General features: G+C 44.8%; 1 long non-coding RNA gene across 1 annotated transcript; it reads right to left on the bottom strand.

Annotated features, from left to right (window-relative positions):
* Positions 1–1,439: 1,439 nt before the first annotated feature.
* On the bottom strand, positions 1,440–2,781 carry LOC125514872. Its single transcript, XR_007286646.1, has 2 exons — positions 1,864–2,781; positions 1,440–1,722 (listed from the first exon to the last, which is right to left on the bottom strand). It is a non-coding gene; the product is annotated as an uncharacterized LOC125514872 (long non-coding RNA).
* Between the last annotated feature and the right edge of the window lie 8,467 nt (positions 2,782–11,248).

Genomic DNA, 11,248 nt, shown 5'->3' with positions numbered 1-11,248 from the left:
CGAGAGCGGTAGTACTGCTCGAGGCGGAGAAACAGCAGTTTCCTATAGCACAGCGGTTTCCTACTACCGTGGTCAGATCCGGCACTACCGGCCTGCCAAATTCAAAAATATTCCTACCAAACTCTAATCGAGATAGTCTAGTTGCCTTCTCCAACCAACTCAAGCCTAGATTTAGCCAAAAATCTAGAGATGCTACCACCATTGCCCCTAAGAAACAAGATCCGAAAACGAGACAAAAGGAGACAAGGAACGGGGGCAATACCGGCATCCATGGCAAGAGAACGGGGTGGGGATCGACTTCACCAAAGGAAATGGAGAGGGACGCCCCGGAGACGGAGATCCGCCGGAGCCCTCCCGCGGCGAGTTGAGGCTGGAGAGAGGAAGAGGAAAGAGGGGGCGAAGTGAATGGGTATGGGGGAGAAGAAACCTCCCCCTGCCCCGATATAACCCCCTGGTCCCGTCCCTCAGCGGTAGTGCCGTGCTGGGGGCGGTAGTACCGCTTATGAGCGGTAGTACCGCGCACCACCAGCGGTAGTACTGCCCAGCACGCTGCGGCAACCAAACGACATGGCGTTTGCTCGAAGGAAAGACAAGAACGACAAGAAAAGAGAGCACACTAGCAAACGACCAAGACACACCTCTTCAAAAGAGGGCGGTGGCCGAGGCCACCTATGTTTGAGTCAAGAGGTATGGCGCCGCGAAGATTTTAACCTTGGGCCCATGACCAAAACTCGTCTTTGAAACACAAGTACCATCAACAATGGCTAAAGTGAAAGACTTGATCAATTTATGCATAATGGGGGGAGGGAGAGTTCATTAAGAGAACAACACTCCCCCTACAGCCCAGCGGTACTATGACAGCGGGGTCACGGGCGGTACTACCGCTGTGGAGCGGAACTGCCGCTTGTGACCCTTCGGCCGTACTACCGCTGGTAGTGCGGTACTACCGCTAGGACACAGAAGAGAGAGAGAGAATATCTCCAAAGAGGCTGAGGACGAGGCGGTGGTGCCAGGCACCCCAGCGGTACTACTGTTGTGGAGTCACGGGCGGTACTACCGCCGTGGAGAGGTACTGCCGCTTGTGGCTCCGCAGCGGTACTACGGCTGGGTTGCGCGGTACTACCGCTGGGACCCAGACAAGACAAAGAAAAGCGGAGAGATCTCTTCAATGGAATGGAAAAGCTCGGAGGGTGAGAAGTTGATGTGTACGTGTTGATTTCACCCATGCAATACCCCAGCAGACCCCCTCTTGATAGTACGGTGCCCTCTACGCAACTAGTCCACCGAGAGAGAAACGAAAGAGCTACACCGTCTTGAACGACACTCCGAAGGGAAGAAAACGTCTCGTGCCAGGGGTGAATCTGTGAACTATTCAAAGCACATGATTAGTCCGCAAACATGTTGTCATCAATCACCAAAACAACCTTGAGAGAGATATGCCGTAACACTAATCAAGACTGTTTTAAGTATAATCTCTGAAGAACAGAGAGCATACAAAAAATTAGGATAAAGAACATGCTTCTGAGGACAGGAGAATCACATCTCAAATAGCAATATAGCATATCTGCCTCATGTAGAAGAAATTTGGAATGCAGGTTCACACTACTTCATAGATAGAAGAACCAAGTGATGAAATATATGCCGGTTCATTTGACAGTGCTTTCTTCAGGGCTGAATTCCTCTCTCATTATGTCGATGCTAGATTCTCACTGGACGTCTCAACTGAAAGAAATAACCAAGTCTTCATATATTGTTTCTCATACCATCAACTACAGTGAAAGAAGAAATCAAGTGGGCAACCACATAATCGAGACATCTAGTCTAAATGCCTTAGCCTTATGAGGTTCCATGGGTGGGACTTACTCAAAATAGGAATTGAGCATTTTCCTCGCGTCTCCCACGTAGTACACACCTCGGCCCACCACAGTGCATGCGCCTCCCACAACGGCGCGCCACTAAGAGCGCCTCAAGCTCATACCTCGTATAGCTCCATATAGTAAACTTGTCCCTCTTTAATCATAGGATCTATATAGTCAATCTGAAGCATGTGCATCATTGTGAACATCATATTGTCCTATATAAATAATAAATTATTTCAGGTTCACATATCACAAAAAGAGTAGGGAAGTCTGCATTTTAGGCCATCGAGACCCTCTTTACAGATGAGCAAGTACATGCAAATAGTGAGAAGCTTTGAACAGCTGGTCAGCAAAATAGCAGACAAACTCAAACTGGATACATAAACAAAGGAGACAATTCTGCACTGAGATGAGAAAGTGAACACTAAAAACTACAGGAGGCATGACCCCCCTTTGATCATACATTCATTTATGAGCTTAACAACTTTTTGACACAATCAGAGACCCCAACAAGAAGTTTTCAATGGCTCTAGAAAATATGAAACAACTTCCTGCCAATGAGATTTTCTAAAGCCTTTTTAAATAATTGACTTCCACAACCCGAAAAGAAACATGTTTATTTCTTCATTTTATCACAGCAACTGAGTGTGTATAGTCAGAACTCAACAAATTGTACATCTCCACTTTGCAGTTCAGGATATATGTGATAGCTATGGTTAGCACATTAGCAGCTGCGAAAAGACTAATTAGTGACACATTTTCAAAATCCCTTGTGCCAATAAACATAGTTAATATAAATATTAAAGAAATGAAACAAAATAGCTACAGCGAATTGAGTAGGAAAGTATGAACTGGGTTAGGTGAAATTCAGCTACAAACCAGAGCCAAATATGTATGCATTAGTTGGAAAAAAGGAACTTTTGAATACCTCTTTGTCCAATGTACAGACACGCATAGTCCTATGTAACGAAGGACACGGGGCGACTTCAAACTTCCGATAGAGACACAGCACAAAATCCCAATGATTTACCCCACTTCAATTGTTGTTTTCACAGATTTTCACATCAACCAGTTGCTTTCCCATTAAACGGAGAAAATTCCTCTAATTCTAAGGGAGATGCATGTGGATGAAGGTAAAACCATGGGGAAGTGAAGAAATTAGTATAAGCATATAACTGGACATAAATACTTGCTACTTTATGAACCTGATTTACTGGAAAGGATATGGATGTCATCGGCGCGCCAATTGTTGAGGGATTTTTCGCACAAGGAGCTCCCCGGGCGTGTCGTGGGAAATGTGGAGGGCCGGCCGCTTTGTGCGCGGGGAGGCGTGGAGCGGACGCACGCTCGCGGTGGCCGGGCGCAGAGGCGCGCGAGGCGGCGACAGGGCTGAGGATGAGGAGCGGCGGCGGCCCGGCGTGGAGGCGCGCTGGCGAAGGAGCAAGGGCCGCCGGCTGCGGAGGAGCACCGCACTGAATGAGGAGCAGCGGCGTCCCGGCGCGGAGGCGCGCTGGATGAGGGGTGGCTGGGGCGTGGGAGATGCAGCGGGAAGAGGAGGGATTGAGAGGTTGGTGTGGGCAGTAGAGGTAGACCGGCGGGCAGCAGCGGCGGGGCCGTTCCCGCGTTCTTGGACCGGTGGGGGGCTGCTCACGCTCGTATTTGTCCGCGGGGAAGCAGGACCGGTGGCGGCGACGGAGGCCAATCTGAGTGGCAGCGGAGAATGAGTGGATCGGCAGCGGTGGAGGCCGAGTGGATCAGCGGGTGGCGGATGGCGCGGGAGGCAGCGGAGGGTTGGTGGATGGCGCGGGACTGGAGGCGGTGGCTCTGGCGAATGCTGGCGTCCCTTGGAGGAGGATGAGCGGGGAAAAGGTAGTGTGGGCGTGGTGTCGTGCGCAGCGGTTTTATTGGGGTAGGGCTTATCGATCCAGGGTTAGTGGCTTAACTCCGTGGCTTGTTCCGTTAAACACAGAATGATTAAAAACCATTAGATCTTGCTAATGAATGGGTCTGATTGTTTGGATATGTCCTCTCTCTTCTTTTTATAGTGTTTTTATAGTGGTAATAGAAAGTAGATAGTAGATAGATAGATAGTAGATAGTAGATAGATAGATAGATAGATAGATAGACACGACTAGCAAAAAGGGTTGCAATGGGAAAAAATCATCATCTCCAATGAACATGACCACATTTTGCCGTATCACCAAGATACACTATCACTCTTAATTTCATGAGATCATAAACATTTTCTTAAATTCGTGAACATATTTGAAATCATGAACATTTTTCAAGTTTGTGAACAATTTTACATATTTTCAAACATTTTCTAAAATCAAGAACACTTTCTAAATTCATGAACATTTTATATTATTGATAAACGTTTTTTAAAATGTGAACATTTGTTTAATAAATTTTCTTGAATCTGCAAACGTTTTTATAATCGACAAACATTTTTCCGGAAATTGATAAAACAATTTTTGAATTTCAAGAACATTTTTATATTTAATGATTTTTTTGAAATAAATGATTTTCTTGATTCCGCGAACATTTCACGAATGAATAAACTATTTTGTAAGTCACGGTTTTTGCATTTTTAGGGTATTTTTCCATTCATGAATATTTTTTGAATTGGTGAAATTTAGTTTAATTTCATTAACATTTTTTAATACACGAACTTTTTAAAATATCATGAACATTTTTTTATTTTCCAAACATTTCAAACATTTTTTGAATAAACAAACATTTTTTACAAAATTGCGAACATTTTTTAATTCAGAAATATTTTATGATTTATTAAATATTTTATGTCAAAAATCTTTTTAACACATGAACATTTTAAGGGAAAAGATCCCCATCAGCCGACTGATTACACGGCTGCATTTGCCGCTCCCTTCGGTTGACACGTGGCCCACTGGACTACCCACATTTTTCTTCCTCATTTTATCTCTTCGTCTCTTTCTCTCTCGTCTTATCTCTTTCCAACTTCTCTCTCTTGTGCCTATCAATGGCGTACATCTCACCAGTGAGGACGATGGTGATGAGGCAAAGTGGTCGGAGCTCTGGCACTCGCCCACGGGCGTCGCGATGGCGGGGACGGGTGGCGCCGCTCGCCAACACCACTGTCCGGCGGGAGCTTGTGGCGAACGACAATGTTGTTCTTTTTTTTTTTGCAACATTCAATCTGTTACAAGGAAGATTTCTGCAACATAAGTCATGTTGTAAAATTTTCTTCTATAACACCACATAAACGGGAGGAAAAATAAAAAAAATTTGCAACATCACCTCAGTTTCAAAGTTTTTCTGCAACAATACCTCTGTTGCAAAAAAAAAGTGAAGACGGAAAAAAAATTGTGCTACACAACCTATGTTTAAAAAAATGCAACCTAACCTTTGTTTCTAAATGTTTCCGCAACAAGCCCTTTGTTGCAAAATAAAGTAAGACGTTCAATCGCTTGATTGTGTCAGATCTCATGGCTCGCGAGGCAGCGGATCTTTTAAGAAGATCCGCAGGCCGACGCGTAGCGGCCCCCACATTATAAAATATCATGAACATTTTCTGATTTCACAAACATTTGTGTTCAAATTTTCAAATAATTTCTGAATAAGATTTTTTTTACAAAATCATAAACATTTTTAAATCCACAAACATTGTATGATTTATTAAACATTTTGTTTCAAAATTCTTTTTAATACACAAACATTTTAAAATATCATGAACATATTTTGATTTCACAAACATCAGTTTTCAAAATTTCAAACAATTTATAAATTAGAATTGTTTTTACAAAGTCATGAACGTTTTTTAAATCCACAAACAATTTATGATTTATTAAACTCTTTATTTAAAAATTCTCATTTTTTCTAAAAAAAATTGAACTTTTCTGAAGTCCTAAATTATTGAAAGTAGAAAAAAATGGAAACGGAAAAGAAAAAAAATGAAACTAAAAAAGGCCGCCAGACATGGGCGGGCCCAAACGGGCACACTGCATCGTCTCCCAGCGTGCAGAGTGCAGTATAGGAAGTCCCTACTGCATGGGCCGGCCCGTGCAGGGGATTCTCCCGAGTAAAACGTTTTTTTATCATTCGTAGGTGACATTGATGTGTAATATTTTGCATTTTGGGGTAATTTTTATGACTTACCACAAGAAGCAATAGCCTTTTTATTATTAGGTATAGATAATAATATTCAGTAAATATTTCACAACTATGCGTAACACAATCGAAACCCTATGTGTTTTTAATTTCATTTCTTGTATTAGTAATCTGAATTTTTAGGACACCGATAATGCCCACACATTCAGTCTCGGCAAGTGCCAGACCGAACATTTCTTTCTATACTCCCCCCTAACGAACCAGAACGGCCTCCTGGTCGCCCCTACACAATCAAAACCCTACGTTTCTTTCTGTACTCCTTGTAGGCGGCCGCCAGTTCGGCCGCCCGCTGGCGGCACCGCCAGCGGGCGAGGCGGATCTCGCGGGTGAAGCTGTAGGAATCAAACAATGCCGCCTACTCCGGCACGTCCGCATCCTACGCGGCCGCCATGCTGGCAGTGAGCTCCTCCTCCTCTTGGAGGTGCTCCTGGAGAAGTTGGTGGTTGTGGAGCCAGCGGGAGAACTTACTTTTCCGGCTATCGCATGAACAATGCCATCCGCTTTTCCATTTTGAGTTTCTATGGATCTCTCCGACAAAGTAGCGGAAGCATGAAATGCTATTCACAAATGAGCAACGTTATTTGATCCCTACAAAAGAGATAGGGGAAGCTCACTTTTTTCATATGGGGCTAGAAAGCATAGAACCCTGCGGCGTCGGCCTACGCCTCCTGAAACCGCTCCTCCCGCACCGTGTCCATGGAATGGGCATGGGCCTTGCCGATGGTCATGGTGCAATGCACCTGTGAGGGTGGCACGGACGAGGAGGGTGGCGTCGACTCGTCGTTGGCTGCATCCTCCATTGGGACGTCGTCCTCTGGCATCCCCCACGTTTGTCTCCGGTTTGAGGGAGAAAGTACGTCCGAACCGCGCAACAGATCGATACATGCCCATGTTGGATGGCTTCTGCGGTCCGGACATCGCGTTTCGGACGGATGCGGGCGGTTTGAGGGTCGGTGTTGGAGATGCCCTTACGACATTTTTCATTATAATACCTTGTGATGAAAAAAATCATCTACAGTAACCATGGCAAAAAAACATCTAGAGTATGATTTGTCATGATCGATAAAACTACATTTCAAAGATGCCATGGCAAAAAAACATCTAGATTAACCATGGCAACAAAACTCTTGAGAAAGGCACGAAAAACAAAAGTTGCCATCATGGCAACATATGCTTTAGTTGGCCATGGCAAAACATCTATAAAACTTAACATAAGTTAATATGATTTTAGTTGCCATGTTCATATGTACAATGACCAATTGGACCACAAAAAGTGTGAACAATTTGCCATGGTAGATTCATAACAAGATTTTCCATGGCATTTCATTTAAATTTGCTATGTTTTGTTTGAGAAAGAAAATGAGTGAACTAGTCATGGCAAACACATCTTAAGTTGACATGGCAAGTGCAACATATCTGAATGTTGTCGTATGGCTAATATAGTGAAAATTGCCATGGCAAGAAATCTTTTGTTAAAAAATGATGTGCGGGGAAAAATCCAAACTTGCGATGAAAACACATCTAAATTTGCCATTGCAGCAAAAATCTTATTTACCATGAAAAAAACACATCTTAAATTGCCATGGGAAAAAAACATCTTAAATTGACATGGCAAGCATATTTCCATGGCAGAACACATCGTAGTTTTTTTGTTTTTTTGGTGGAAACACGTGTGGTTTAGATGCTATTTTCTATTGAAGTTTCAACCTATCGTCATCAAGATCAAAATTAACAGGCGGTGTGCCAGAGATCTTACCTCATATTATGTTTGGCTTATGCTTTCTTATGAAGACTTGTGTAATGTTTAAGTGTCATGTTATGGTACTACGTGCCATCAGTTTGTTTATCATTGTCGTCCAGATCAAAATTAACGGCTTGTTTGCCGGAGCTGTCATTTTCTTTTATGTTTGGTTAATGCTTCCCTATTTAGACATTTTTTTTGAAAACTCATGGAGAGGGGGGGGGGGGGGGGGGGGGGGAGCTCCCCACGTGAATATATTTCTCAATTTTGTAACCCAATGTTTGCCTGATTACAAAAGTGATATTACATAAGCACGTGTAATCGTCATAAGAGATAGGAACGCCATGAGGAGGCGACCTGTTTGTGCGCTGGCATCTTCATCCGTGCGTCCAGAGTATGAGGTCGTCGATGATTCGCTTAAGGGTGAAGATGTTGTGATGGTTCTGTTTTCACAGCAGGTCATATGCACATTCAAATATTAAGTGTTTAAGTATTCATTACAATCAGCTTTGCAGCCCGAAAACTCACAGGAGTGCCCATCCTCGCCTGGTCACGGTATCATACACCGTGAGACATCATCGAGATTTGCTAAAGGGACGCTGCCATAAATTCGCCAGCTGGCCCACCTAGCGCAGTAACGTTCGTTCCATGGTAACAGCAGTTCACAGCAAGCTCCGTCTTCTACCCGTAGTCCAGGTCATAGGCTGCCGAGAGCCCAGTCACTATCCTTTCACGAGGCATCCAAGGCAACAGTGTAGTACTACTGCTTATCTACCCACCATTATTTTTTCAAAAAAGAAAACGAAGACGAGCTCCAGCAGGAAAAACTAAAGTTTCAGTCTATCTGTCGATACATCAGATAAAGTCATGGCTAGTTGGGAGAGTCATCTAGTGCATCTGGAACACACTTTCGTTTGAATTGCTGCAACACTTCATGAATCATAAGCCGACCCTCCGTTCATTTCAATTTTAAACAGCAGGTTGTCCTCACCCACTAAATGTTTGAATTTCATTTCGTTTCATGATACTTTACTCAACACATCAACAACTGAAATCTAGTCTATTCTAACACATTGTCACGTTGCATAAATTCCCACATGCAGATTAAATTCATGTAGACATAAGAGCATGATTGGTCGAATATCCACATGCGTGGACGAACTCGCCCGATCATGGAATCGTGAGGCGTCGCTTCGCTTGGGACCGAAGAGGCAACATTAGTACGGCACAGAGCGACGGGCGTCCATGCATCAGATGAGACGCTATTTTTGGTTTTGTATATCGATATGTGCAAGGTTTTGTATATCGATATGTGCAAGGTACGTGTCCAAGGTGTGAACTGATGGTAAGGTCGAGCGGCCTTTTTTTCAATTCATGTACTTTTTTAAGTTCGCATGATTTTTTCAAAATTGCATACTTTCTTCAAGTTTGGACAAATTTACAAATCCGCGTACTTTCTTCAAATCCATGAACTGTTTCTAAATCCACTTAATTTTTTCAAGTTCAGGTAATTTTTTAAAATTCACGTATTTTTCTAAAGTTCATCTAATTTTTCAAACCCATGTTTTTTTTCAAATTAGTATACTTTCTCAGATCCGCATACTTTTTTTAATTTCAGATTTTTTTAAACAATTCATGACTTTTCCAAATAAAGTACATGAATTTGAAAAAAGTATGTTAACTTGAAAATAGTACATGGATTTGAAAAGTTCACGAATTTTTAAAAATTTAATGCATTTGAAAAAAAAGTTATGTGATTCTTTAAAAAAATACTCGGACTTGGAAAAGGTACATGGATTTGAAAAGTACAGGGATCTCAGAAAAAAATCATGGATTTGAAAAGAAAACTACGCGAACTTGGAAAGTTTGTGAAAACATGGAAAATTAAGCGGATTTGGAAAATGTATGCGAATTTTAGAACATTCACGAATTTGAAAATAATACATGAATTGGAGTCAGCGCAATCAAAACCGGGGTGAAAATTGTCCGGTTTCAATAGCTGAGGGTGCAAGTTGTCCGGTTTCGAAGTTGCGGGATCAAATTTAGATCCCCGCAAAAAAAATTAGAATCCGACAAAAGTTGGGGAACGAAAAATATATTGTTCTCTAATTATAATAAAATAGTATTTCTTGCAAAAAAATATATAATAAATAGCATGTTGTACCGACGGACCGAATTTTTTATTAATCTTTACCTACTAATAAACTAGGTATTGCTTCTGGTCGTCCGTTGTGGTTGTTTTGCAGAAAACACCCTATAGTTCCCTGAAATCAACCCGCACTACAGGTTTTAGTAAGTCAAAAAACGTTTCGAATTTACATAAAGCCCCTTCAGTTTTCTTTCGAAGCAGAGGGGGGCGGGTCGTGTGTTGCTGCCTGCTGGATCGAGGGGAGAAGAAGCACGCGCTATGGCTCTCCTCGGGAGTTCGGAGCGAGAGCTCGTGGACGACGAGCGCGAGGTGCGGCGGCGTACGGGCGTCGCGGGCTCGCAATGGGCTTGGCGGTCCTCGGGGTGCAGAGGATGGACATGGCCATCGGCAGGGCAGTGGCGACCGAAGGAGGAGGGGCAAAGAGAGCAGCAGAAGGCGGACGCAGGGCTCGCTTGGCGCACGGGAGGCCGTGAAAGGGGTGGAGCTCGCCGGTCGCGTACGGATGCAGGGGCGGCCATGGGCTGCAGCGACCGGGCGCACAAGGTGAAGGCGTCACAACAGCTGTTGTTTTGCAGGAGACAGTAAGGGGCCCAGCGGAGGACACGGGGAAGGGAGGCAGAATTTGGCAACCGCGGCGGCCAGCAGCAACGATGGCGCTATGGCCATCCGGTGAGCAGAGGGCAGGCGCGGCAGCAGCGCGCGACCCGTGCGAGAGGAGGGCGGTGGGCCACGATGGGATCAGGAAGGGGCGGAGCTCGGGCATAGCAGGAGGGCGGAGGAGAAGGTCGGGCGAGGCGGCACAAAGGCGAGCAGGCGGCAGGGGTCGAGGAGGAAGGAGGCCAAGGCGGCGGCGCTCCTGTGGTCGGCCGGCGGCAGAGGATCGAGAACCTCTCCCGATCGAGAATAGGATGGAGGTGGGGTTCGAGCAGGTGAGGCTGTGCGTGATGCGTGGGGTCGAGCGAGCGCTCACGAGAGGGGAGGCAGAAGGGGAGGGGCCATGGCGACGGTGAGGAGTTTTGCTGCTGCAGATCAGCTCGCGTTGAAGGTTGTTGCTGCTTCGAGGATGTGTGGACGCGCTCGGGCGCGTGGATCTAATCCAGCTCCCACGCACTTGTGAAGAGGGGCTGCGCTGGGCGTCAGCCGCCTCGCGTGAGCTACACACGCGTCCCCTTGGTCCCACACCACCGCCTAGGCCTACCTCATCTTCTGGTCCAGTAGTTTCTTATCCACACGCAATCTCTTCTTATAGGTTCATGCGCCCGTGGTTCCAAGCTTGCTGCACAGCTGGGGAATTAACAACATTTGCTTAGCCACTTGAAAATACAAAAGCTCAGGTTTTATGCCCGGTAC

Source organism: Triticum urartu, chromosome 6 (genome assembly GCF_003073215.2).
Source record: "Triticum urartu cultivar G1812 chromosome 6, Tu2.1, whole genome shotgun sequence".
Classification (NCBI taxonomy): domain Eukaryota; kingdom Viridiplantae; phylum Streptophyta; class Magnoliopsida; order Poales; family Poaceae; genus Triticum; species Triticum urartu.
The sequence above is the reverse complement of the archived record's forward strand: the minus strand, read 5'-3'. Positions and strand labels throughout refer to the sequence as shown.